Source organism: Saimiri boliviensis, chromosome X, assembly GCF_048565385.1.
Source record: "Saimiri boliviensis isolate mSaiBol1 chromosome X, mSaiBol1.pri, whole genome shotgun sequence".
Classification (NCBI taxonomy): Eukaryota; Metazoa; Chordata; class Mammalia; order Primates; family Cebidae; genus Saimiri; species Saimiri boliviensis.
In genome coordinates, this window is record NC_133470.1 from 42,090,206 (window position 1) to 42,116,352 (window position 26,147).

General features: G+C 38.2%; 1 long non-coding RNA gene across 2 annotated transcripts; it reads left to right on the top strand.

The window, feature by feature from the left end:
* The first annotated feature begins 2,924 nt into the window (after nucleotides 1-2,924).
* Nucleotides 2,925-25,367, top strand: LOC141582852 (uncharacterized). 2 transcript variants are annotated; one of them, XR_012515760.1, is made up of 3 exons: nucleotides 2,925-3,086; nucleotides 24,180-24,301; nucleotides 25,096-25,367. It is a non-coding gene; the product is annotated as an uncharacterized LOC141582852 (long non-coding RNA). The 2 variants fall into 2 exon arrangements; XR_012515761.1 differs by lacking the exon at nucleotides 2,925-3,086 and adding an exon at nucleotides 18,706-18,764.
* Nucleotides 25,368-26,147: the final 780 nt, after the last annotated feature.

A 26,147-nucleotide genomic window follows, 5' to 3' on the forward strand; every position in this document is an offset into this window, starting at 1 on the left:
TTAAATGTCCATGTGTAATTCTAACTTCTGTGTCAACTATAGATTGGTTTTAATTTGTTGATTTTTACCCTTTATTATAAGTTGTATTTTCCTTCTTCTTTGTTTGCTTTGTAAGATTTTTCACAGCTTTATTGAAATATAACTAACATACCATTGGATTTACCCACATAAAGTGTACACATTAACAATGCTTTTTTAGACTGCTAATTTTGATCAGATACTAGCGTTGTGAATTTTACCTTGGATGTTGAATGTATTTTATTCCTTTAAATATGACTGAGATATTTTTTCTAGTATCCATTTAAATTAATTGAAAATACTTCGATCTTTTGAGGTCTTGCTTTTAAGACTTTTTAGGCAGGACCAAAGTTGTATTCAGTCTAAGGCTGACTATTCTCCACTGTTGAGGCCAGTCACTTCTGTGCACTATTTTCAATGCCCTGTCAATTGTGAGGTTTTCCAGTCTGGCTGATGGAAGCAGGAAAAATTCCCAACCCTTTAGAGAACTAAGTATTGTTCCTTTTTCTCCTCTTCTTATTTATTTTTTATTGACAAATTAAAATTATATATGCTTATGGTGTACCACAGAAATTTTTGAAATATGTATATATTGCAAAATAACTTAATCAAGTTAATTAACATATGTATTACTTCATGTATTTATCAGTTATTTGTGATGAGACCTGTAATCCTTTTAGATGATTCCTTTCCCAGCCTTAGGTGGTTTCCTTACATGCGTACAGTGATCAATGCATACTTAGCTGAATACTTGAGTAGGCCCTTCTGTAAAACTCCAGGTTTCTCTTTGTGTGTAGCATTCTTCTCTCTGGTACTCTGTCCTGTGAACTATGAATGTTTTGATCTCCCAGGAGACAGATTCTGAGCTCTGTCTCCTTAACTCAGGTAGTCTGCCAGCCTCTGCTTGGGTTCCCATTCCTGTGGCCTGGAATAGCTTAAGGCACTTAGCTGGGGCCAATCAAGGAACTCACCTTGATTGTTTTCTTTCTTTTAGGGATCACTATCTGTTATGGTTAATCTTATGTGTCATCTTGACTGGGCTAAGGAATGCCCAAATAGTTGATAAAACGTTATTTCTGGGTGTGTCTGTGAAAGTGTTTCTGGAAGAAATTAGATTTGAATCAGTAGACTGAATAAAGAAGATCACACTCACCATTGTAGGCAAGCATTGTCCAATCCATTGAGGGTCCAGGTAGAACAAAAGGTAGAGGAAGGGCAAATTTGGTCTGTCTTGTTTGAGCTGGAACATCCATCTTCTCCTGTTCTCAGACATCAGTGCTCTGGGTTCTCAAGCTTTCAGACTCCATCGGTGACTTACACCATCCCCACCCTCCCGCTGTTCCCCACTGTCCACAATGCCGGACCTCAGGCCTTTAGACTTAGTCTGAATTTCACCCCCAACACTTTCTTGGTTCTTAAGCTCATAGACAGCATATTATGGAACTTCTTGACCTCCACAATTATGTAAGCCAATTCTCATTTTTTTATGACCCCTATTGGTTCTGTTTATCTGCAGAACCCTAATTAATACACAGTCTCTCATTCCCTGATGTTCATTGTATTGAAAATAATTGATTCATATATTTGTCCACTATTTGGTTATTTCAGATGAGAAATTAAGCCAGCCCTTTTACTACATTTTGGCTGGAAGCAAAAGCATTAAATACTGGTTTTTCTTTTTTAAGAAAAAACGAAAAACAAACTTTTTTTTCCCTGTAATTCCAAGGAAATTTACATGTATCTTTTAAAAGAAATTATAGTCTTAAAAAACAAGTTGAGTTTGTGTCTACCCCTAAACCTCTAAACCCTGATTCATTGTAGCACTAGGTTGAAAAATAAACTCAAAAACCTGAAAACACAACTTTATTTTTTATTCAATCAGCCAATCTACAATGGTATTTTAGAGTACAAATGATTTCTTCCAGTCTTCTCATGAGGAACCGCTTTTCTCTTAAAACAATTTTTATTCTACTACAGCCAGGGTCTTTGGATCAGCCAAAGACCTTATTAGGTTTTGGTTTTATCCTTGTAATGAAAATATATAAAACATGGAATGAGGTAAGGGTTTGGTATTCATTGTATCTTAAAGTTGCCTTCTGGATCTCTTTCCTGGATACTGGTACCCATTATTCAGATCCCTTCTCTAGTCTGGACCTATTTCAATCTCTGATTATTCTTCCTGGCACATTTCTACCTAGCTTTAGATTTACTTGGAATCTATCAGTAATCTGAACATTTTTCTTTCTTTTGTTTCTGGTCTTGTTTCAGCTCTCCTGAGGTCACCTCTCCTGATCCATTCTTATATCCTCTCACCTTGGGCCCTAATGGGATAGGGATAGTTACAATGCTTAGTCCTATAACAAGTGTGTGGCTCTTCAAAGGAACAGTGCTACAAGAATTTTGTTGCATCAATAATGGAGAGAGAAGAGAATAGTTATTGCAGTCCAACCAAGTGATAGTATCAAGTCTCTATACTTTATGTAAAGACTGGGTGTCATTTATTTGCCTTTTGCCTTGTTAATGTGGGGATTTTCTTCTTGTGAATGCATCCCTTGATTTAAAACTTTGACACTTTTGCCCCTTTAGATTCATGGATCTCTCATAGTGCAGTGAAGGTCTTAAGATGCCTTCAAAATGGTATTTCCTATACTTAAGCTTCACTGGTAACTGCTTGGTGAATTATAAATCTCTGTTAATGAGTTCTGCTATTTTCTCTTTTAATTCAATGCTCACCATGGGGGATAGGAGAACTTTACCTCAATTTTGATATGAAGTGGTCTTTACAAATACATTAAATTTAGTTTGTGTCAGTTGGAATCCTGGCAAGTAGCAGGATTCAACAAGATGAATCCAATAAAATACATTAATGAAGGGACTAATTACAGGGGTGTGGGCTTGATTAAGAAAACCAACAAAGGATGTTGAGGCACTCAGAGACTGTTCTCAGTGGAAAACCATCATCACTCCCAACAGGAGAAGACCTGGAGCTGTGGAGGGGGCAGAGGAGCTACAGTCATGCAGAAACACAGCCATGCCAGAAATGTTGCCCTGGTGTATGGAAAAAGCAGGTACAGAAATACCCCAACCTCTTTTCTACCACTCTTTAATCCCTTATGAATATCTCTATAAGCATAGCACAACCAGAAGTCAGATGGAAAAGGAGTCTTGGGTAATGCAGTCCATAGGGCCCCCTGGAACACATAGCAGAGCAAAGAGGGGCATGAAGTATATATAATTGGGGAGCAAATGGGGAAAAAATACAGTCAAAACTCTGCATCTTTCTGGATTCTAGCTGGTATATTAGGTAATTACTTAAGTATTGTAAGTTACCAACTGCAGTAAGAATAATAATTGACCTAAGCTATCATTATACTATTTTTTATTTATTATTCACCGATTTTTAAAATGTAAGCACCAACTAAATTATTTGAGCATAAGGTTTTAAAAACCATGTAAGAGTTTCAAAATTTTAATGGGTTCTAGCATAAAAGCTTTTTCCAATGCAGGATATTTTAAAAGGGCTAATGAGCTAGTATGGTATGAGTCTACACTCAGCAACCACTGCAATTTTAACTTATTTTAATGCTCAAAAATAAACAGCAAGATCCCTGAGTGCTCTTGTTGGCTGGGCTGTGTTTTTTAAAACACTTCCTCAGAACACCGCAGTTATTTGAAGGATGTGTCATACAGTCTGCTGCTGGCTTAAGAAAACATGAGATGGAGGACATTCAGTTGCCTTTTTAAATTTATTTATTTAATTTTCGAAACAAATGTGTGACAAAAGTAGTTTTGATTCTATAAGCTGAGAGTCTGTATACAAATTGCAAACTTTTGAGGTTTCAGTCTCCTCTGTGACTATAGACTGAATGGTTGTCCAGGCTGACCCCCACCAAGGCAAGCAGCCTCAGTAGTATGTATAATACTTCAACCCAGTTGGTCCTCAGCTCCAAATGCAAGAGTTTCTGAGCAAGTTAATTTTTTCCTTGTACAATTGCAGTTCAGGTGCATTCAACATGAATTGATTAAACAACCATAATGTGTCAGGCCTTGTGTTTGATGTTGGGAGATCAAAGATAAGATATAGAACCAACGTAAGAGAAATGGACACGTAAACACACTCTCTGATATCATGTGGTATATGTGGTTACAGATGTAGGTATGAGGCATTTCGCCTACCTGAGACATAGAAAAGCTTCCTGGCTTTTTGAAGGTTTCAAAATTTCACCTCCAGCGTGGAAATGAAGGTGGTCTAGGCAGGGAAAACATTACATCTAAAAGTACAGAGGCATGAATCAGCATGATGAGTGCTAGAAACTATACCAAGTATGAATAGCAAAGAAGGGTGTGGTAAGGGAGTAGGCTGGGGATAATCAACAGAACAGTTGATATCAAGGGGAGTGGACTTGCTCAAAAGCTTGGACAGTATCTGTATGTTACAAGAATTTTTCAAAGAGGCTGTCAGCAAACATAGGAGGAGAGGTTAAGCCTAGGGAAGGGCCAACACTGAAGCTCAGTGGTGTAGGGAGAATGAGTAAGAGGCCAGCTGTATGATGTTTCAGATTTCCAGGCACCCATGAGGATCAGGGATCAGATATCAGGAAGAATATGATCCATGTAGCTGTCAGAAAATTCATGAAGAGCTCTTGCCCAGAAATCTGATTGGCAGTGGGAAAAATCCAAAGTCCTATGTAAATTAAAAGTTAATTCTCTATATCTTTGCAATACTGAAATGAGAAAAAGACAAAACAGTTTACTTACATCCCTATAAAGCAAGAAGATCAGAGCATTTTGTACCCAAAGGATTGTCAGCACCTTTCTCCTCAGAGGGTCATTTGCCCAGCAAATACTCATTTGTCTAGGGGTAGACATAATTGTTTTCAGTTTTGGGGAGATTTAGGGGTATAACCATCAACAGAAGTTCATTTGTAACTATTCAGGTAGTTTATGCCATTGAGTATGGTAAAAATTACAACTTCAAGATTACTTCTCTGTTCTCCTTCCAGATTGGAGGGCTCCTTACCAGTTCTAGGTAACAGGGGCTTTCTGGTGGAGTTGAGCCATAAATCCTTGGTTTCAGGTTTAAATATCCCATAAGAAATAATTTTGAATCCCAAGCTGAGAGTCTTATTCTCCTCTCCAATCCAGCATAATTAAATTTTCATTTTGGTAGGCAAAAGATATTCTTATCAATAAATGGTTTTGGGTCAATTGGAAAATCACATGGAAAGAAAAATGAATCTTAACCTCTACTTTATACCATAACCAAAAATTAATTTCAGATAAATTGTGGACCTTGGTGTAAAAGATAAAACAATAAAACTTCTAGAAGATAGTGTAGGAGAAAAGCTTCATTACCTTGGAAAAGATTTCTAAATACTGTAAGACACTAAAAGTGCCAACCACAAAGGAGAAGATCAATAAATTGGACCATATTGATCAATAAATTGGTCTATTTTAAGAATTTATGTTAATAAAGGACAGCAATAAGAGAGTGAATGGGTAAGCCACAAGACACAGATCTAGAATATTATAAGGAAAATTCAGGTACCACAGTGGAAAATGAGCAAAATATTTGAGTAGGAATCCCACAGAATATAATCAAATGTCCATTAATTATCTAAAATAGTATTAACCTTATTTTTCATTGAGGAAATGACAATAAGATACCATTATATACCCATCAAAATGGCCAAATTTTAAAAGACTGACAATACTAAGTGCTGGTGAGAATATGAAGCAACTGGGACTCTCATACTCTGCTGGTGGAAGTGTAGATTTGTACAACCACATTGGAAAACTACTTGAAAGCATCTACTAATACCAAACACGCACATTACCTATGACCCAGCAATTTCACTTCAATGTATATACCCAACAGAGATGCATACTTATGAATCCCAAAATATTTATACAAGTATGTTCATAACAGCCGCAACCCAGAACTGGACTATTACACCAACAGCAGTCTACCAACTGTAGAATGGATAAATTATATTAAATCCAAAAAATGAAATACAACAACAAAAATTAATGATCTGCTCCTAAACACAATAACTGGATGAATCTCCCAAACATAATATCAAATGGAAAAATCCAGATAGAAAAGAGTACTCTTTCTATGACCCCCTTTGCCTACACTTCAGAACTAGATGAAACCAATATATGATGGTAGAAAGGTTATTGAGAGAAGAAGTAGTGCTAAATGAAAAGGAACATAAGGTGGGGGTGCCCCTGGGATGTTGGTACTGTTTTATTTCCTAATCTGGGTGGTGTTTTCATGGGCATATTCACTTTGTAGTAATTCACAAAACTAGATGCTAAGAATGTATACACTTCTATGTAAGTTTTAATTTAATAAATTTTTGTTTTTTCATTTTGAAATGATTACTCTGGCCGTTAGGTGAAGAATGAATAGGGGAACAGGTAGGATTAGATGCAGGATGACTAGTTAATTGACTATTGGATATTTCAGGCAAGAAATAATGGTGACTTGGGCTTGGATGGTGGTAGAAAAACAAAGGTCTGGACAGGCATATGTAGAAGAGATTGGTAGGAATTGATGGTAGACTAAAAAGGGAGTAGGTACAAGATCTGTCAAAGAAGATTACTGGCTTGTATAAATGGATGAATCTTTCTGGCATTCACTAGAATAAGGAATTTGGGAATATGGACATAGGTTTTTTTGTTTTTGTTTTTGTTTTTGTTTGAGACGGAGTCTCACACTATCACCCAGGCTGGAGTGCAATGGCATGATCTTGCCTCACTGCAGCCTCTGCCTCTCGGGTTCAAGGGATTCCCCTGCCTCAGCCTCTCGAGTAGCTGGGATTACAGGCCATACCTGGCTAATTTTTTTTTTTTAGTAGACATGGGGTTTCACCATGTTAGGCAGGATGGTCTCTATCTCCTGACCTTGCAATCCACCCACCTTAGCCTCCCAAAGTGCTAGGAATACAGGCATGAGCCACTGTACTTAGCTGGGCATACGTTTTTTTAATGGTGTCTTTAGTAAGATATAATTTGCATACCATACAATTTACCCCTTAAAGTATACAGTTCAATATTTCACTTGTTTGAGCATATTGATAGACATAGAAAACCATCACCGCTATCTTATTTGATAACATTTTCATCACCTGAAAAAGAAACCCCATGTCCATTAGCAATCACTCAACATTGTGCTTTCTTCCTCAGCCTCTGGCAAAAACTAATCTACTTTCTATCTAATGATTTGCCTATTCTGGCATTTCATATGAATGGAATCGTACAATATGTCAGTGGTCCCCACCGTTTTTGGCACCAGGGACCAGTTTCATGAAAGCCAGTTTTTCTATGAACCATAAGGGAGGGAATGGTTTCAGGATGATTCAACTGCATTACATTTATTGTATACTTTATTTCTACTATTATTACATGGTAATATATAATGAAATAATTATACAACTCACTATAATGTGAATCAGTGGGCCCTCGCTTGCTTTCCTGCAACTAAACGGTCCCATCTGGGGGTGATGGAAGGCAGTGACAGATCATCAGGCATTAGATTCTCATAAGGAGTGTACAACCTAGTGTGCATGCACAGTTCACAATAGGATTCATGCCCCTATGAAAATCTAATGCCACTGCTGATCTGACAGGAGGTGGTTATGCAAGTGATGGGGAGCAGCTGTAAATACAGATGAAGCTTTGTGTGCTTGCCCACCAATCACCTCCTGCTGTGTAGCCTGGTTCCTCACAGGCCACGAACTGGTACTGGTCTGTGGCCCAGAGGTTGGAGACCCCTGCAATATGTGATCTTTTGTGCCTGGCTTATTTATCATAATTTTCTCAATATTCACCCATACTATACCATGTATCAATACTCTGTTCTTTTTTATAGCTGAATAATATTCCATAGAATTAATATGCCATGTTTTGTTTATCCATCAGTTGATGGACATTTTGATTATTTCCACGTTTTATCCATTATGAATAATCTTGCTGGAAACATTCATGTGCAAATTTTTGTGTGGAAGTATGTTTTCATTTCTCTTGGGTATATATACCTGGGAGTGGAATTGCTGAGCTATATGGTAACTCTGTGTTTAACATTTTGAGAAACTAACTGTTTTCCAAATTGGCTGAGGGTTCCAGTTTCTCTACATCAACACTTGTGTTGTCTGACTTTTTAATTACAGCCATTATTGTGGGTATGAAGTGGTATCTTACTGTATTTTTAATTTGCAATTCCCTAATGACCAATGATATTGAACATCTTTTCATGGGTTTATTAGACATTTGTATATCTTCTCTGGAGAAATGTCTATTCAAATACTTTGCTCATCATTTAAAATTGGGTTGTCTTTTTATTGTTTAGTTGCAGAAGTTCTTTATTCTAGATACAAATCACTTAACAGATTTATGTATCTGTGGATTGTCCTTTTACTTTGTTGATGGTGTCCTTTGAAGAACAAATGTTTTTAATTTTTATGAAGTCCAATGTACTTATTTTTTTTCCATGACTGCTTATGCTTTTAATGTTAGAGCCAAGACTCCAATTGCCAAATCCAAGGTCTAAGAGTTTTATAGTGTTAAGTCTTATATTTAGGTCTATGATGCATTTTGAGTTAATGTTTGTATATAGTATGAGAAAGAGGTCCAAACTTATTATTTTGCATGTGGATATCCAGTTTTCCAGCACCAATCTTGCATCCCTGAAATCAATTTCACTTGGTTGTGGTATATACACTTTTAAATATATTGTCAGTTTCAACTTGCTTGTAATTTGTTAGGGATGTTTGCATTCATGATCACAAAAGATATTGATATGTAGCTTTATGTTCGCGTGATTTTTTTTGTTTAGTTTTGCTAGCAGATTAATACTGGCTTTATATAATGAGTTTTAAAATGTTCTCTCCTCTTCTGTTTTTTGAAAGAGTTTGTGTACAATTTGTATTAAATCTTTTTTAAATGTCTGGTAGAATCCAGCAGTGAAGCCATCTGGGCCAGCTTTGCTTTGTAAGAATTTTTTAAATTATCAGTTTAATCTTTTTTCCTTTTATAAGTCCATTAAAATTTTAGATTTCTTCTTGAGTCAGGATCGGTGGTTTGTGTATTTCTAGGAATGCATCTATTTCATCTGTGCTATCGTATTTGTTTACAGTTTTTCATAGTATTAACTTTTAATTCTTTTTCATTTGTATAAGGTTGGTGTAATATTCCCTTTCTTTCCTGATTTTAGTAATTTGAGTATTTTCTAGCTAAAGGTTTGTCCATTTTGTTGATGTTTGAAAGAACCAACCTTAGCTTTATTAATATTCTTACTGTTTTTCTATTCTCTATTTCATTTATTTCTGATCTAATCTTTATCATTTCCTTTATTCTTCCTGCTTTGGGTTAACTCTTTTTCTAGTTTAATACAGTAGAAGTTTAGGTTACTCACTTGAGGTCTTTCTTCTTCTTCTTTTTTTTTTTTTTTTTTTTTGAGACAGAGTCTTGCTCTGTCACCCAGGCTGGAGTGCAGTGTCCTGATCTTGCTCACTGCAACCTCTGTCTCCCAGCTTCAAGCAATTCTCGTTTCTCGGCCTCCTGAGTAGCTGGGATTTCAGGTGCGTGCCACCACGCCCAACTAATTTTTGTATTTTTAGTAGAGACGGGGTTTCGCCATGTTGGCCAGGCTGATCTTGAAATCCTGGCCTCAAGTGACCCACCCACCTCGGCCTCCCAAAGTGCTGGGATTACAGGCATGAGCCACCACACCTGGCATCTTTTTTTCTTTTTTAGTATAGGTGTTTACAATCAGAAATTTCTTTCTAAGCATAGCTTAACAACATAACAAAACTGTTATATGTTGTATTTTTGTTTTTCATTCATTTCAAAGTATTTTTCAGTTTTCGTCATAATTCCTTTTGTGACCCGCTGGTTATTTGGAAGTGTGTTGTTTAATTGCCACAAGTTTGTGAATTTTCCAAATTTCCTTCTGTTATGCATTTTAAATTTCATAACACTGAGGTTGTAGAACATACTTTGAGTCATTTTATTCCTTCTAAATTTATTGAGGCTTGTTTGATGGTTTAACAGTGGTCTCTCCTGGAGAATGTGCCATTGAATTTGAAAAAAAATATATTCATATTCTTCTGTTGTCAGGTAGTGTTATATGGTCTGAAGCTTTGTGTTTCCTCAAAACGCATATGTTGAAACTTAATACCCAATGTGATAGTGTTAAGAGGTCGGACCTTTGGGAGATGATTAGGTCATGAGAGCAGAGCTTTCATGAATGGGATTAGTGGTCTTATAAAAGAAACTTGTTGGTGGGAGTATACATTAGTTCAAACATTGTGGAAGACAGTGTAGCAATTCCTCAAAGATCTAGAACCAGAAATACCATTCCACCTAGCAATCTCATTACTGGGTATATACCTAAAGGATTATGAATCATTCTATTATAAAGATACCTGCACACATATGTTTATTGTGGCTCTATTCACAATAGCAAAGACTTGGAACCAACCCAAATGCCCATCAATGATAGACTGGATAAACAAAATGTGGCATATATATACCATGGAATACTATGCAGCCATAAAAAAGGATGAGTTCATGTCCTTTGCAGGGACATGGATGAAACGGGAAACCATCATTCTCAGCAAACTAATACAAGAACAGAAAACCAAACGCCACATGTTCTCACTCGTAAGTGGGAGTTGAAAAAGGAAAATACATGGACACAGGGAGGGGAACATCACACACCGGGGCTTGTTGGGGGGTAAGGAATTAGGGGAGAGAAAGCATTAGGAGAAATACCTAATGTAGATGATGGGTTGCTGGGTGCAGCAAACCGCCATGGCATATGTATACCTGTGTCACAAACCTGCATGTTCTGCACATGTACCCCAGAACTTAAAGTATAATAACAAAAAAAAAGAAACTTGAGAGAGCTTATTTGCCTCTTGCTCCATGTGAGAACATGAGTAATGAGCCCTTACCAGATAACAGATCTACCAGCACCTTGATCTTGCACTTCTAAGCCTCCAGAACTGTGAATGATAAATTTTTCTTGTTTCTAAATTACCCAGTCTGAAATACCCAATCTTGTTTTAGCAATCTTAATGGACTAAGAAATTGATATTGAGATAGGGTGCTACTGTAACAAATACCTAAAAATGTGGTAGTGGCTTTGAAACTGGGTAACGGGTAGAGGCTGGACAAGATTGGCAGTACATGCTGCAAAAAAAAAAAAAAAAAAAACAAACTTCTGTTGCCATGAATGGACCATAAATGGTAATTCTGGTGGGGGCTCAAAAGAAATAGAGAGCTGTAGAGAAAGCCTCAAGTCTTCTTAGAGATTACCTAAGAGATCATGGACAGAATGTTAGTAGAAATATGAACAGTAAGTGCTATTCTGATGAATGCTTAGACAGAAATGAGCAACATGTTATTGAAACTGAAGGAAAGGCAATTATTGTTATAAAGCGGCAAATAACTTGGCTGAATTATGTCTGTGTCCTAGTGTCTTGTGGAAGGAAGAACTTCTAAGTGATGAAATAGGATATTTGGTGGAAGAAATATCTAAGCAAAGTGCTGAGGGTACAGCATGGCTTCTCTTGACTACTTATAGTAAAATGTGAGAAAAGAGATTAAAGACAGAACTTATAATCAAAAAGGAAGCAGAACTGAAAGATTTGGAAAATTCTCAGCTTGGCCAAGTTGTAAAGAATAAAAAAGCATGTTCAGGAGAGACCACCAAGAGTGTGGTCAAGCAACCATTTTATAGGGAGATTGGTATAGATAGAAAAAAGCCATATGCTATTCATCAAGACAGTGAAAGAGTATTTCTGAAGGCATTTCAGAGAACTTCAGGGCTGCTCCACCCACCACAGACCCAGAATGCTAGGGTCTTGGGGGCAGAATTATTTCCAGGCTTTGCTCCCCCAATTCTGCCATAGTGCTCCTCAGCTACCCCTGCTGTGGTGCAAGTGGGCCCAGGTGAAGCTCAAGGCACTCCTCTGGAAGGCACAGGCAGAAAACCATGGTAGCACCTACACAGTGTCATCTCCAGGGATATACAGAGTACATGAGCTATGGAGGCATGCCTACCTCCACCTAGATTAGAAAGGATGCCCCAGAGAGCTTCAGGGCCCAGACAGAAAACTGCCATGGTAGCAGGGCCACACAGCATCTTCGCTAGGACAATGCCCAGCAAAACCGTGGAGTCAGAGTTACCACAAAGAGCCCGCATTAGGCAATATCCAGTGGACCCATGGGGGAGGGACTGCCACTGAGACTCCAGAACTATAAAGCTACCAGTGTGCAACTCCAGTCTGGGAGAGCTGCAGGCAACCAACTTCAATCTATAAGAGCTTCTCTGAGGGCTGTGCCCAGCAAAGCGAGGTAGGTGGGGCCAACTGGAGCCTTGGAAGCCCAACCCTTACCTCACTGTGTCTGGAAAGCAGAACATGGAGTCAAAGAAAATTATTCACAAGCCTTAAGATTTAATGCATTTTTCCTGTTGTATTTTAGACTTATTTGGGATCTGTTACTCTTTTCTTCTTTCCTATTTCTCTCTTAGAATAGGAATATCTATTTTATGCCTGTCCCATCATTATATTTTGGAAACACGTAACTTGTTTGATTTCACAGGCTCAAAGTTGGAGGGGCATTTGCCTCAGGAATATGTCCCACCTTAAGTCTCATTCATTTCAGATTTAGATCATATTTAGATGAGACTTTGGACTTCAAGCTTTTGAGTTGATGCTGGAAAGATGTCATCTCATCCCAGTTAGAATGACAACTATCAAAAAAACAAAAAATAACAAATGCTGGTGAAGATGTGGACTTTGGGGCTAATGAAATGAATGTATTTTGCATGTGAGAAGTACAAAAATGGTGGGGTACCAGGAGAAGAATGCTATGGTCTAAAGCTTTGTGTTCTCCCAAAATTACTATGTTAAAACTTAATACCCAATGTGATAGTATTAAGATGTACGTCCTTTGGGAGGTGATTTGATCATGAAGGCAGAGCTCTTATGAATGGGATTAGTGCCCTTATAAAAGGAGCTTGAGGTAGCCCGTTTACCACTTTGACTACGTGAAGATGCATCTAGAAGGCACCATCTAGGGGCAGCAGGCTCTCACCTAACACCAAATCTGCCAGCACCTTGATCTTTGACTTTTAAGCTTCCAAAATTGTGAGCAATAAATTTTTACTGTTTCTAAATTACCCAAAGTATTGAAGTATTTTCTTATAGTAGCCCAAACAGGCTAAGATAAGAAGGACATTCTATGAATATTTGTCAGGTCTGGTTGGTTTATGGTGTTCTTCAAGTTTTCTATTTCCTTGTTGATCTTCTGTCTAGTTATTCTGTCCTTTATGGAAAGTGTGGTATTGGAGTCTCAACTATTACTTTTAAATTGTCTGTTTCTGGCCAGGCACAATGACTCTTGCCTATAATCCCAGAACTTTGGGAGGCCAAGGCAGGTGGATCACTTGAGTTCAGGAGTTACAGACCAGCCTGGCCAACGTGGTGAAACCCTGTCTCTACTAAACTTGGGAGGCAAAGGTTGCAGTGACCCAAGATTGTGCCACTGCACTCCAGCCTGAGTGACAGAGTGAGATTCCATCTCAAAAAAAAAAAAAAATATCTATTTCTCCCTCCAATTATGTTAATTTTTGCTTAGTGTATTTTGAGCTCAGTTGTTAGTCCTATGCATGTTTATGATTGTTATGTCTTTCTGATATACTCACACTTTTATCTTTATAAAATGTCCTTCTTTATACCGATGGCCAACAGGTATATGAAAAAATGCTCAGCACCACTAATCATCAGGGAAATACAAATCAAAACCAAAATGAGATACCATCTTATCCCAGTTAGAATGGCTGTTGTTAAAAAGGCAAAAAAATAACAAATGCTGGTGAAGATGTGGAGAAGGGGGAATGCTTATACGGTGTTAATGAGAGTGAAAATTAGTGCAGTCATATAGAAATCAGTATGGAAGTCTATTAAAAAACTGAAAACAAAACTACCCTATGATCCAGCAATGCCACTTTTGGGTATATATCCAAGGGAAGGGAAATTCGTATGTCAAAAAGATATCTACACTCCCATGTTTATTTTAATACTATTCATAGTAGCCAAGATATGGAACAACCTGTGTGTCCATCAACAGATAAATGGATGAAGAAAAATGTGGCATATATACCCAATAAAATGTTTAGCCATATAAAAGAACAAAATTCTGTAATTTGTGGCAACATGCATGAGCTTACAGGACATTATGTTAAGTAAAATAAACCAGGCACAGAAAGATAAATATCACATGTTCTCACTCATATGTGGAAGCTAAAAATATTGATTTCATAAAAGTAGAGAGTACTGTAGTGGTTACTAGAGGCAGGAAAATGTGGTGGATTAGGGAAGGGATAGCCAAAGGTTGGTCAATGGATACAGAATTTGAACTAGATAAGAGGAATAAGTCCTAGGGTTCTATAGCAATATAGGGTGACTATAATGAACAATTTATTGTATGTTTTCAAACAGCTAGAAGAGTGGATTTTAAATGTTCCCAACACAAAGAAATAATAGGTGTTTGAGGTGATGAGTATGCTAGTTACTCTGATTTGATTATTTCCTATTGTATACATGTATTAAAATGTCATACTTTACCCCATAAATATGTACTATTATTATGTGTTAATTAACAATAGTTATAAAAGCAAAAATAGATTTGTTCATAAATATGTCTTACACTTGCAATGAATCACATAAATAATGACTAAATTTGTCTTCTTTTTTTATTTTTTTGATTGGTCAATACTAACATTGTTTGAGGTCATTTTAACCTTGTATATTTTCTCTGAACAATGCTTTCTAATTCAAATGAAGTTACTGAGAGTGCTCTAAAAATTGTCCTCCTTTGTCACTAGAAAAATTTTTGTCTTAAAGTCTACTTTGTTGGATATTGATATGGCCACTTCAGACCTCCTTTAGCTACCATTTTATTATATTGTATATAATTATTATTATATAATATAACATATATAATATAATATATAAGTAATATATATAAATATGTTATATATTAATATATTATATATAACATACATAAATATATAATATATATTCATATATTATGTAATATATGAATATATATTATATAATGAGAGTGAAAATTAGTTGTCATATAGAAATCAGTTGTATTTTATATAATAGACAATATATATTAATATTTAATATGTTCTATATTAATATATATTGTCTATTATATAATATATAATAATGCATATTAATTTATATAATATATTATATATAATAATGGAAGCAATATCATATATATATATACACTGTAGAATTTCTGTTTGGTTCTTTTGTTATAATTTCTGTTCCTTTTATTCATATCCTGTATTTTATTAAATATCATTTTCATGCATTCTCATGTATTCCTGCTTTTTTTTTTTTTTTTTTTTGAGACGGAGTTTCACTGTTGTTAACGCAGGCTGGAGAGCAATGACGCGATCTCGGCTCACCGCAACCTCCGCCTCCTGGGTTCAGGCAATTCTCCTGCCTCAGCCTCCTGAGTAGCTGGGATTATAGGCACGCGCCACCATGCCCAGCTAATTTTTTGTATTTTTAGTAGAGACGGGGTTTCACTATGTTGACCAGGTTGGCCCGGCCTGCTTTTTTTGTATGTCTCATGATTTTTCATTGAAACCTGAACATTTTAAATATTATAATATTGAATCTCTTGCAGTCAGATCCTTCTCTCCTCAAAGTGTGTTGTTGTTTTCACTGTTGGCTTAATGACTCTCCTGGATCAATTCTATAAAGTCTGTATTCTTTGTTGTGTACTGTGACTAAAGTTTCTGCTCATTTATCTTAGCAGTCAGCTAAGTTCGATGGAGATTTTCTTAAATACTTTGAATCACAAATCTTCCACATTTTGCCAAAGGGCTCTGAGTGAGTGTTGGGGCATACTTTTAATGCCTCAGCAGTTTGCAACTTTACCTGAGCCTTAACTTCCTACTCTCAGAGAGTAATAGTTTTAGCCAGAGGTGACAAATTAGGGCCTTCAAGTATTTCCTGGGCATGCCCCCTCCAGTTGCTGCTAGATTGCTGGTTTTCACAACTACTATGATTTTGAGAGTGCTCGTTTTCAAAGACTACTGCAGAACTGGAACAATGGGGATGAAAATAAAGCAAGTTCCAATAACACAGAGCTTACCACTCTTACTGGGATTCGGCCAATTTTCTTTTTAAAAAAATTTAGTTTCAATTTTTATGGGTACATACTAGGTATGTATACTTACTGGGTACATGAGATGTTTTGATACAGACATAAAATGTGAAATAATCACATCATGAAGAATGGGGTATCCATCCCCTCAAGTATTTATCCTTTTGTGTAACAGACAATCCAATTATATTCTTTTAGTTATTTTTAAATGTACCATCAAGTTATTATTGACTATAGTCACCCTGTCGTGCTATCAAATCCTTGGTCTTATTCATTCTATTTTTGTTGTAGCCATTAACCATCACATCTTCCACCCACCAGCCACACTGTCCTTCCCAGCCTCTGATAAACCATCCTTCTATTCTCTATGTCCATAAGTTCAATTGTTTTAATTTTTAGATCCCAGAAATAGGTGAAAATGTGTGACATTTGTCATTCTGTGCCTGGCTTATTTCACTTAATATAGTGATCTCCAGTTCCATCCATGTTGTTGCTAATGACAAGATCTCATTCTTTTCTTTGAGATGGAATCTTGCTCTGTTGCCCAGGCTGGAGTGCAGTGGCACAATCTCGGCTCACTGCAACCTCCATCTCCCAGGTTCAAGTGATTCTCCTGCCTCAGCCTCCCAAGTAGCTGGGATTACAGGCACGTGCCACCACACCCAGCTAACTTTTGTGTTTTTAGTAGAGATGGGGTTTCACTAGATTGGCCAGGCTGGTCTCAAACTCCTGACCTCAGGCGATCTACCAACCTTGGCCTCCCAAAGTGCTGAGATTACAGGTGTGAGCCACTGCACCCGGCCAAATCTCATTTTTTTAATGGCTGACTACTACTCCATTGTGTATATGTATCACATTTTTTTTCTATCCATTCATCTGGTGATGGACCCTTAGGTTGCTTCCAAATCTTGGCTATTGTGAATGGTGCTGCAACAAACATGAGAGTGCAGATTATTTCTTCAGTATACAGATTTCCTTTCTTTGGGGTATATACCCAGCAGTGGGATATCTGGACCATATGTTAGCTCTATTTCTAGTTTCTGAGGAACCTTCAAACTGTTCTCTATACTGGTTGTACAATTTACATTCCCACCAACGGTGTACTAAGGTTCCCTTTTGTCTACTTTCTCATCAGCATTTGTTTTTGCCTGTCTTTTGGATATCAGCCATTTTAACTGGTGTATTGTATTAGTCTGTTCTCATGCTACTAATAAAGACATACCCAAGAATGAGTAATTTATAAAGGAAAGAGGTTTAATTGACTCACAGTTCAGCATGGCTAGGGAGGCTTCACAATCATGGCAGAAGGCAAAGGTGGAGCAAAGGCATATCTTACATGGTGGCAGGCAAGAGAGCATGTGCAAGGAAACTGCCCTTTATAAAACCATCAGATTTCATGAGACTTACTATCACAAGAACAGCATTGGAGAAACCTGCCCCCATGATTCAATTACCTCCCACAGGGTCCTTCCCATGACACATGGGGATTATGGGAGCTACAATTCAAGGTGAGATTTGGGTGGAGACATAGCCAAACAATATCGTTCTGCCCCTGGCCCCTTCCAAATCTCATGTCCTCACGTTTCAAAACCAATCATGCCTTCCCAACAGTCCCCCAAACATCTCAACTCATTCCAGCATTAACTCTAAAGTCCAAGTCCAAAGTCTCATCTGAGACAAGATAAGTCCCTTCTGCCTATGAGCCTGTACAATTTAAATCAAGTTAGTTACTTCCTAGATAACATGGAGGTACAAGCATTGGATAAATGCTCCCATCCCAAATGGGAGAAATTGGCCAAAACAAGAGACCACAAGCGCCATGCAAGTCTGAAATCTTATAGGGCAGTCCTTAAACCTTAAAGTTCCAAAATAACCTCTGATGCCATGTCTCACTTCCAGAGCATGCTGATGGAAGAGATGGAATACCATGGCCTTGAGCAGCTCCTCCCCTGTGGATTTGCAGAGTATAGCCCCCTCCTGGCTGATTTCACAGGCTGGTATTGAGTGTCAGCAGCTTTTCCAGCTGCATGGTGCAAGCTGTTGGTTTATTTACCATTCTGGTGTCCACCAAACTTTTCCAACCTCTGCCCGTTACCCAGTTCCAAAGTCACTTTTACTTCCTCAGGTGTCTTTATAGCAGCACTTCACTGTTGGTAGCAATGTACTGTATTATTAGTCTGTTCTCACGCTGTTAATAAAGACTTACCCAAGACTGGGTAATTTATAAAGGAAAGAGGTTTAATTGATTCACAGTTCAGCATGGATGGGGAGGCTTCACAATCATGGCAGAAGACAAAGGAGGAACAAAGGCACATCTTGCATGGCAACAGGCCAGAGAGCATGTGCAGGGGAACTGCCCTTCATAAAACCATCACATCTTGTGAGACTTATTCACTATCATGAGAACAGTACAGGAAAAACTACCCCCATCATTCAATTACCTCCCACCAGGTCTCTCCCACAACACATATGGATTATGGGAGCTACAATTCAAGATAAGATTTGGGTGAAGACACAGCCAAACCATATCAACCAAGGTGAGATGATAGCTCATTGTAGTTTTGATTTGCATTTCTCTGATCATCAATGATGCTGAGCACCTTTATATATGCCTGTTGCCATTTGTATGTCTTCTTTCAATAAATGTCTATAAAAATCTTTTGCCCATGTTTTGATCAGATTGTTTGATTTTTTTTTCCTGTAGATTTGTTTGAGCTCCTTATGTATTCTGAGGTTATTAATCCCTAGTCAGATGGGTAGTTTGCAAATATTTTCTCCCATTCTTTACTTTGTTGATCATGTCCTTTGCTTTGGAGAGCTTTTGAACATGATGTAATCTCATTTGTCCATTTTGCTTTGGTTTCCTGTACTTGTTGGGTATTGCTTAAGTAATTTTAGCCCAGTTCAATATCCTGGAGATTTTCCCAATGTTTTCATGTAGGAGTTTTATTTTGAGGTCTTAGATTTATTAATCCATTTTGATTTGATTTTTATATATGATGAGAGATAAGGGTCTAGTTACATTCTTGCGCATATGGATATCCAGGTTTCTCAGCACCATTTATAGAGAAGACTGCCTTTTCCCTATGTATGCTCTTGACATCTTTGTCAAAAATGAGTTCACTCTAACTGTGTGGATCTGTTTCTGTGTTCTCTATTCTGTTCTATAGGTCCATGTGCCTGTTTTTATGCCATTATGCTTTAGGGAGCACTCCAGCCCCATAACACTATGGTTCTTGCAGTCTCGTTGAGGTACCACCTTGATAGTCTTGGACAGGATCTGGGAGAATTCTCTGGATTACCAGGCAGAAGTTCTTGCTCTCTTTTGTTATGTTCTCCCCGCAAAATAGAGTCTCTGTTCTGACCCACCTAGAACTAGAGGTGTTGTGATATGAGTACCCCTGTGGCCACCACCGTTATGACTGTGCTGGGTCAAATCAAAAACAAGCAGAACACTGGATCTGTAACCACTTTCTGGCTATTTCCTATGTTTTCTCAGGGCTCTGGGGCTCTGTAATCAGCAGGTGGCAAAGCCAGCCAGGCCTGTGTCCTTCCCTTCAGGTTGCCAAGTTCTCCCTAGCCCTGGGTGGGTCCAGAAGTGCTGCCACAGAGTCAGTGAGTAGAATTAAAAACCTTAAAATTCAATCTGGTGTTCTGTAATACTGTGGCTGAGCTGGCACTAAAACCACAAGACACAGTTCTTGCTACTCTTCCTTCCCCTTTTCAGAGGCAGAGTAGCCTCACACTGTAGCCACAGCCACTGTAAACCATAGGGAATTCTGCGAGACTACTGCCGATTTTCCCTTAAGACTCAAGGGCTCCTAAGTCAGATTGTGGTAAATGCTGCCCGGCCTGAAACTCACCATTCAGAGCATTGGGTACTCTTCTGGCCCATGGCAGGGCCAAAGATGCCATCCAAGGGTCAAGTCCTGGAATCAAAGACTCCAGGAGCTCGGTGCTCTACCCAACTGTAGCCAAGTTGGTACCTAAAGTGAAAGACAAAGTCCCCTTTACTTAGTACTTAGGGAGTACTAAGTGCTCTCTGTACCACCCTGCTGCTGCTGGAGATACGTGGGGTTGGTGAGGTAGGGGTGGTATTAGCAATTCATAGTCAAAACCAGGTACTATGAGGGCTCACCTGATTTTTAGTTCTTAAGAGGGTGTTTTCTCTGTGTAAATGGGTTCTTTTTTTGGCTAACAATGTTTTGGGGTTTGATTTTGTTTTTAATTGATACTAATTGTTCACATTTATGGGGTCATTTTTTAACTTTTTTTAAAGTTCTGGGATACATGTGCAGGTTTGTTGTCCAGATTATTTCATCACCCAAGTATTAAGCCTAGTACCCATTAGTTATTTTTCCTGATCCTCTCCCTCCTCCCACTCTCCACCCTCCAGTCGACTTCAGGGTGTGTTGTTCCTCTCTGTATTCCCATGTGTTCTCATCATTTAGCTCCTACATAAAAGTTGAGAACATGTAGTGTTTGGTTTTCTGATCCAGTGTTGGTTTGCTAAGGATGACTGCCTCCAGCTTTATCCATGTCCCTGCAAAGGACATCATCTCATTCTTTTATATGGCTGATAGTATTCCATGGTGTATATCTACCACATTTTCTTCATCCAGTCTATCATTGATGGCCATTTGGGTTGATTCCATGTCTTTGCTATTGTAAACAGTGCTGCAGTGAACATATGTGTGCATGTGTCTTTATAATAGAATGCTTTATGTTCCTTTGGGTATATACCCAGTAGTGGGATTGCTGGGTTGAATGGTACCTCTGTCTTTAGGTCTTTGAGGAATTGCCACACTGTCTTCCACAATGGCTGAGTAATTTATACTCCCACTAACAGTGTATAAGCATTCTTTTTTCTCCGCAACCTCACCAGCATCTGTTATTTTTTGACTTTTTAATAATATCCATTCTGACTGGTGTTAGATGGTATCTCATTGTGGTTTTGATTTGCATTTCTCTAATGACCAGTAATGTTGAGCTTTTTTTCATGTGATCATTGGCCGCATGTATGTCTTCTTTTGAAAAGTGTCTGTTCATGTCATTTGTCCACTTTTTAATGGGGTTGTTTTTTCTTGTGAATTTGTTAAGTTCCTTATAGATGCTACGTATTAGACCTTTGTTCAGATGCATAGTTTGCAAAAATTTTCTCCCATTCTGTGGGTTGTCTGTTTACTCTGTTGATAGTTCCTTTTGCTGTGCAAAAGCTCTTTAGTTTAGTTAGGTACCATTTGTCAATTTTAACTTTTGTTGCAGTTGCTTTTGGTGTCTTCATCATGAAATATTTGCCTGTACCTATGTCCTGAATGGTATTGCCTAGGTTGTCTTCCAGACTTTTGATAGTTTTGGGTTTTACATTTAAGTGTTTAATCCATCTTGAGTTAATTTTTGTATATGATATTAAAAAGGGATCCAGTTTCAGTCTTGCACATATGCCTAGCCAGTTACCCAAGCACCATTTATTGAATAGCGAATCATTTCCCCATTGCTTATTTGTGTCAGATTTGTTGGAGATCATGTAGTTTTAGGGGTGCAGTCTTATTTCTGGGTTCTCTATTTTGTTCCATTGATCTATGTGTCTGTTCTTGTACCAATGCCATGCTGTTTTGGTAACTGTAGCCCTGTAGCATAGCTTGAAGTTGGGTAGTGTGATGCTTTTTTTTTTTTTTTTTTTTTATAGACAATTGTTAAATTGGTGTCCTTGCAGGGGGGATGATCAGTGGAACCTTGCACTCCACCATCTTGCTCCCAAACACTTTTCTTAAATCAACAATTCTCAAGTCATTGAAAGCCTTGGGTTAATTTCCACAGTTCTAAAAGAATTGGTTTTGACATTTTTGGCCAGTTTTCTCATTCCTTTTCTGGAGGAGCAGATTTGTAAAGTCTTACCATTCCAGAAGTGCTTCTTCAGGTAGAGACTTGAGGGGAAATACATTGTGGTCAATTTTGGACTAATTAAATAAAACTTGTCTTTGAGACACCCAAGAGGAGATATCCAGTATACATTTAAATATATGTATTTGTGACAGATGCAATGGTTAACATTTCTTTTAGGACTTCAGATGAAGAGCTGAGTTCATCATATTTCTCAGCTCATTGCATATTAATGTCATTGGTTTGTGCAAAGCCCCTCTCTGATAGTTATTCAAGTATGTATGTATGTATAATTACTCATATGACATTTCCATTCTTCCCTTCCATATGCAATCATTCTAATATGCTTAATATATATCTTTTGGCTCAGTAAGTGTTCTCCCAAGATTTGTGTTGTTTTATGTTCAAGTTTTGTGTGTGGTCAACAAAATATTGTAACATGTGTGTTCACACACAAACACACCTACAACACACACACATCTGAAGTGTTGTGAAACTTCGCTGCACATTGCAATCCCCTGGATAATTTTAATCTAATGTCTCACTTGTAGCTCATACCAAAATCAGACTCTATGATGGAACCCAGGCATTATAGTTCTTAAATTTTCCCAGGTAATCTCAATGTACAGCCAAAGTTTGAGAACCGGTGATATATATCATTCTGTTTTTTCACTTTTTTAAAAACTCAGCACTGTTTTAAAGATCCGTTCATGTTTCTTCTTGTGTATCTAGTCCAGAGATTAGCAAACATTTTTTTGTAAGGGATCACATAGTAAACATTTTTGGCTTTGCAGGACATGTGGTCTCTGTTGCAACCCAACTCTGCTGTTGTAGCATGAAAACAGCCATAGATGTCTGGGCGTGGTGGCTCATGCCTGTAATCCCATCACTTTGGGGAGGCTGAGGCAGGTGGATCACAAGGTCAAGAGATTGAGACCATCCTGGCTAACACAGTCTCTATTAAACCCCGTCTCTATTAAAAATATGAAAAATTAGCCAAGCATGGTGCTATGTGCCTGTAGTCCCAGCTAATCGAGAGGCTGAGGCAGGAGAATCGCTTGAACCTGGAAGGCAGATGTTGCAGTGAGCTGAGATTGTGCCACTGCTCTCTAGCCTAGGCCACAGAGCGAGACTCCATCTCAAAAAGTAAAAAAGGAAAACAGCCATAGACAATACATAAAGAAACAGACATAGCCACTTTCTAATAGAACTTTATTTATAAATTATTTAGAAACAAAAAAACAAAACCAAGAGGTGGGCCACATTTGGCCCATGGGCCATAGTTTGCTGACCTCTGATGTAGTCATTTGTTTCCAGTTACTGGGGCATGTCCATCGGGTACGTCTACTACATTTACCTATCCTCTCTTCTAGTTAGAGGTTAGTTTGCTTCAAATTCTTCACTACCACTGGTTATATTGCAATGAATATGAATCTGCTCATCTACTCATATCCTTATGGCCCCATACAACAAATTATTTGGGAATTGCTGGACTATAGGGCATCAATAACAGTAACTTTGACTATATACTTCTAGGTCTTTCCAGAATAGCTGTACCAGTTCACACTCCCACCAGCAGAACATAAGGATTCCTGACTCCTCACATCCATACCAACACTTGACATTATCTAGCTGTCTAAATTTTGCCAGTTTAACAGTTTAATTAGCATTTCCAATTGTAATATTTTGTTTATTTGTGTGATTATCTGGTTAATAACTGTTTCCCACAAAATTCTATACATACTCCACGAGGGCAAACACCTTATCTGGTTTTGCTCACTCTTGTATTTCCAGTACCTGGCATAAACCTGGCATGTAGTAGGTATTTCATAAATATTCGTGGAACAAACAGACAGATATGTGAGCAAATGACTAATACCTCTGTGTTAGTCATACGAAAACACTCATTTTTTATTGATAGGTTTGAACTGATGACTTGAGGAAAGGGAACCTGTTTCAAGTAGCAGGATTCCTGACCTCAGGAGGACTTATACTTTGGGAAAGAGGGCAAAAGTATCCTTATATTCCACTTATTCATAAAATATTTAAGCATTTACGCTATGTTCCAGGTGTTATGCACAATGGTGAGCAAGACAGCAACAGTCCTACCCTCAGGGAGCCCACAGTGTGATGGAGATGTCAACTAGTTGGACAAAATATTGTCATACAGTGAGAGGAATGGTGTGATTGGGTAAGTGTCAGATACTCTGGAGGCTCTCAGCAGGTGTCCTCTAACCTAATCTAGTGGGAGTTAAAAATATAAGATGACTCCTTATGAATGCCCAGAGAATTTCCCTGGCAGTGGGATGTTAAAGGAACTCAGGGAATCATAGAAAAGAACAGTAATATTCTGGCAGTGTAATACAAACAAGCTTAGATGTGTCTTCAAGATGTTCTGTAAATAGTAGAGTGATTTAAAGGAATTTAAGATAATTATACTTAAATCCCCATTCTCCAATTGTTCTATTTTTGACTCCTAGAGAGGAATTGCTGGACTGGTTCTGTTTCACTTTATTAGCTGAAAAATAAACATCTCCAGATTCTCTGAAATGTAAAGGCTACCATGCTTCTTTGGCCAATGGCTGATATGATCAGTAATGAAAACAAAATCTTCAGTAAACCATAGCTGATCTCTTGCCATTTTGAAAGTTTAACTGTTTGGGGAAAAGTTTTGGATTCCTGGAAAAAGCAGAGTTGAAATTCAATGGCTTGAATTTGCTTATTGGGCACTCACTCCCTCATCCCCACCACCTACATACATGCCCTGAAGAGTTTCAAAAAGTACTATCAGGGGTTTAAAAGTCCATAAAAACCTACAGTTTCCAAACAACAACAATTACTTCAGCTCCCCTTGCTTATTCTTCTTTCTCCTTCTGCATCATTTATTTTCATCTCTCCCTCCCCATTTTTTCCTTTTCCCCCCTCTAACAGTGTTAGGAACAAAGACTGATAATTTATGTATGTATTATTTATGTTTCATTGTAGGATTGGAAGAACGCTGCAGGCATCTGGTCCATACCCCACATCGTTAGAGACAGAACTTGGGTCCAGAAGGTTAACCAACCTGTCTACAGTCTCTCTGCCTGTGTTTATTCTCAGCGGTGGTGGGAGGCGGAGGAGAGAATCAGGATAAATATTAAAGAACAGTTCTAGATAAGGTAACAGAGTTAAGAAAACTACTAGCACAGAAAATTAAAAGCAACAACAAAGAGCACACAGATGGCAGTATTCCATCAGCCCTCTATATTTTCTTGCTTATCTTGGAGGACTGCCGTAAAATAAATAGTTCCAGAGCCCTGCTCCACTCAGGACAAGGTTGTGAGCATGGCTGAGCACTGATGTCTTCCCTGGTCTGAGGGTTATTCTCTGTTACCACTCTTCTTCCTTCCTGTCCCATACCATTTTCTGCCCTTCTCTGTCCTGCTCTGTGATTTTGGAGGAGGATCTCCACGGACTGCATCACCAGACTCCCTTACCACCACGCCTTTCGTTGAGCTCAATCAGCAGAGGCACAGGCATGAGATAGCACAAAAGGGAAACAGGTAGATGTACTTCTTCCCACCCCTGCCTTCTCAGACAATAGCTGAGATCTTCTGTGACTGTAGCACCATTAGGTGGCCCCTCCCTCCTCTATGTGACAGCTTACAAGGGGCTCTGGTTTTTTCTGTGTTCTCCTCAGGCTTTCAGATGGTAAAAACCTCCTGCTGTGCTAGTCTCTGTGTGCCTCAACACCTCTTATTTGTTCTTATAACCCAGTTGTGGTCTCTTTATTTAAGTTTCTTCATTTGAACCTTCTGAGTCGAATTCTGTTTTCTATTGGGATCCAAATTGATATGATGATTCTCTATCTTACAGTACTTTCATCAATAGTACTAGATGTAGAACAGTACTTATAGAAATTTAGTGAATGGGCCGTGCACAGTGGCTCATGCCTGTAATCCCAGCACTTTGGGAGGCTGAGGCGGGCGGATCATGAGATCAGAAGTTCAAGACCAGACTGGCCAACATGGTGAACCCCCATTTCTACTAAAATATAC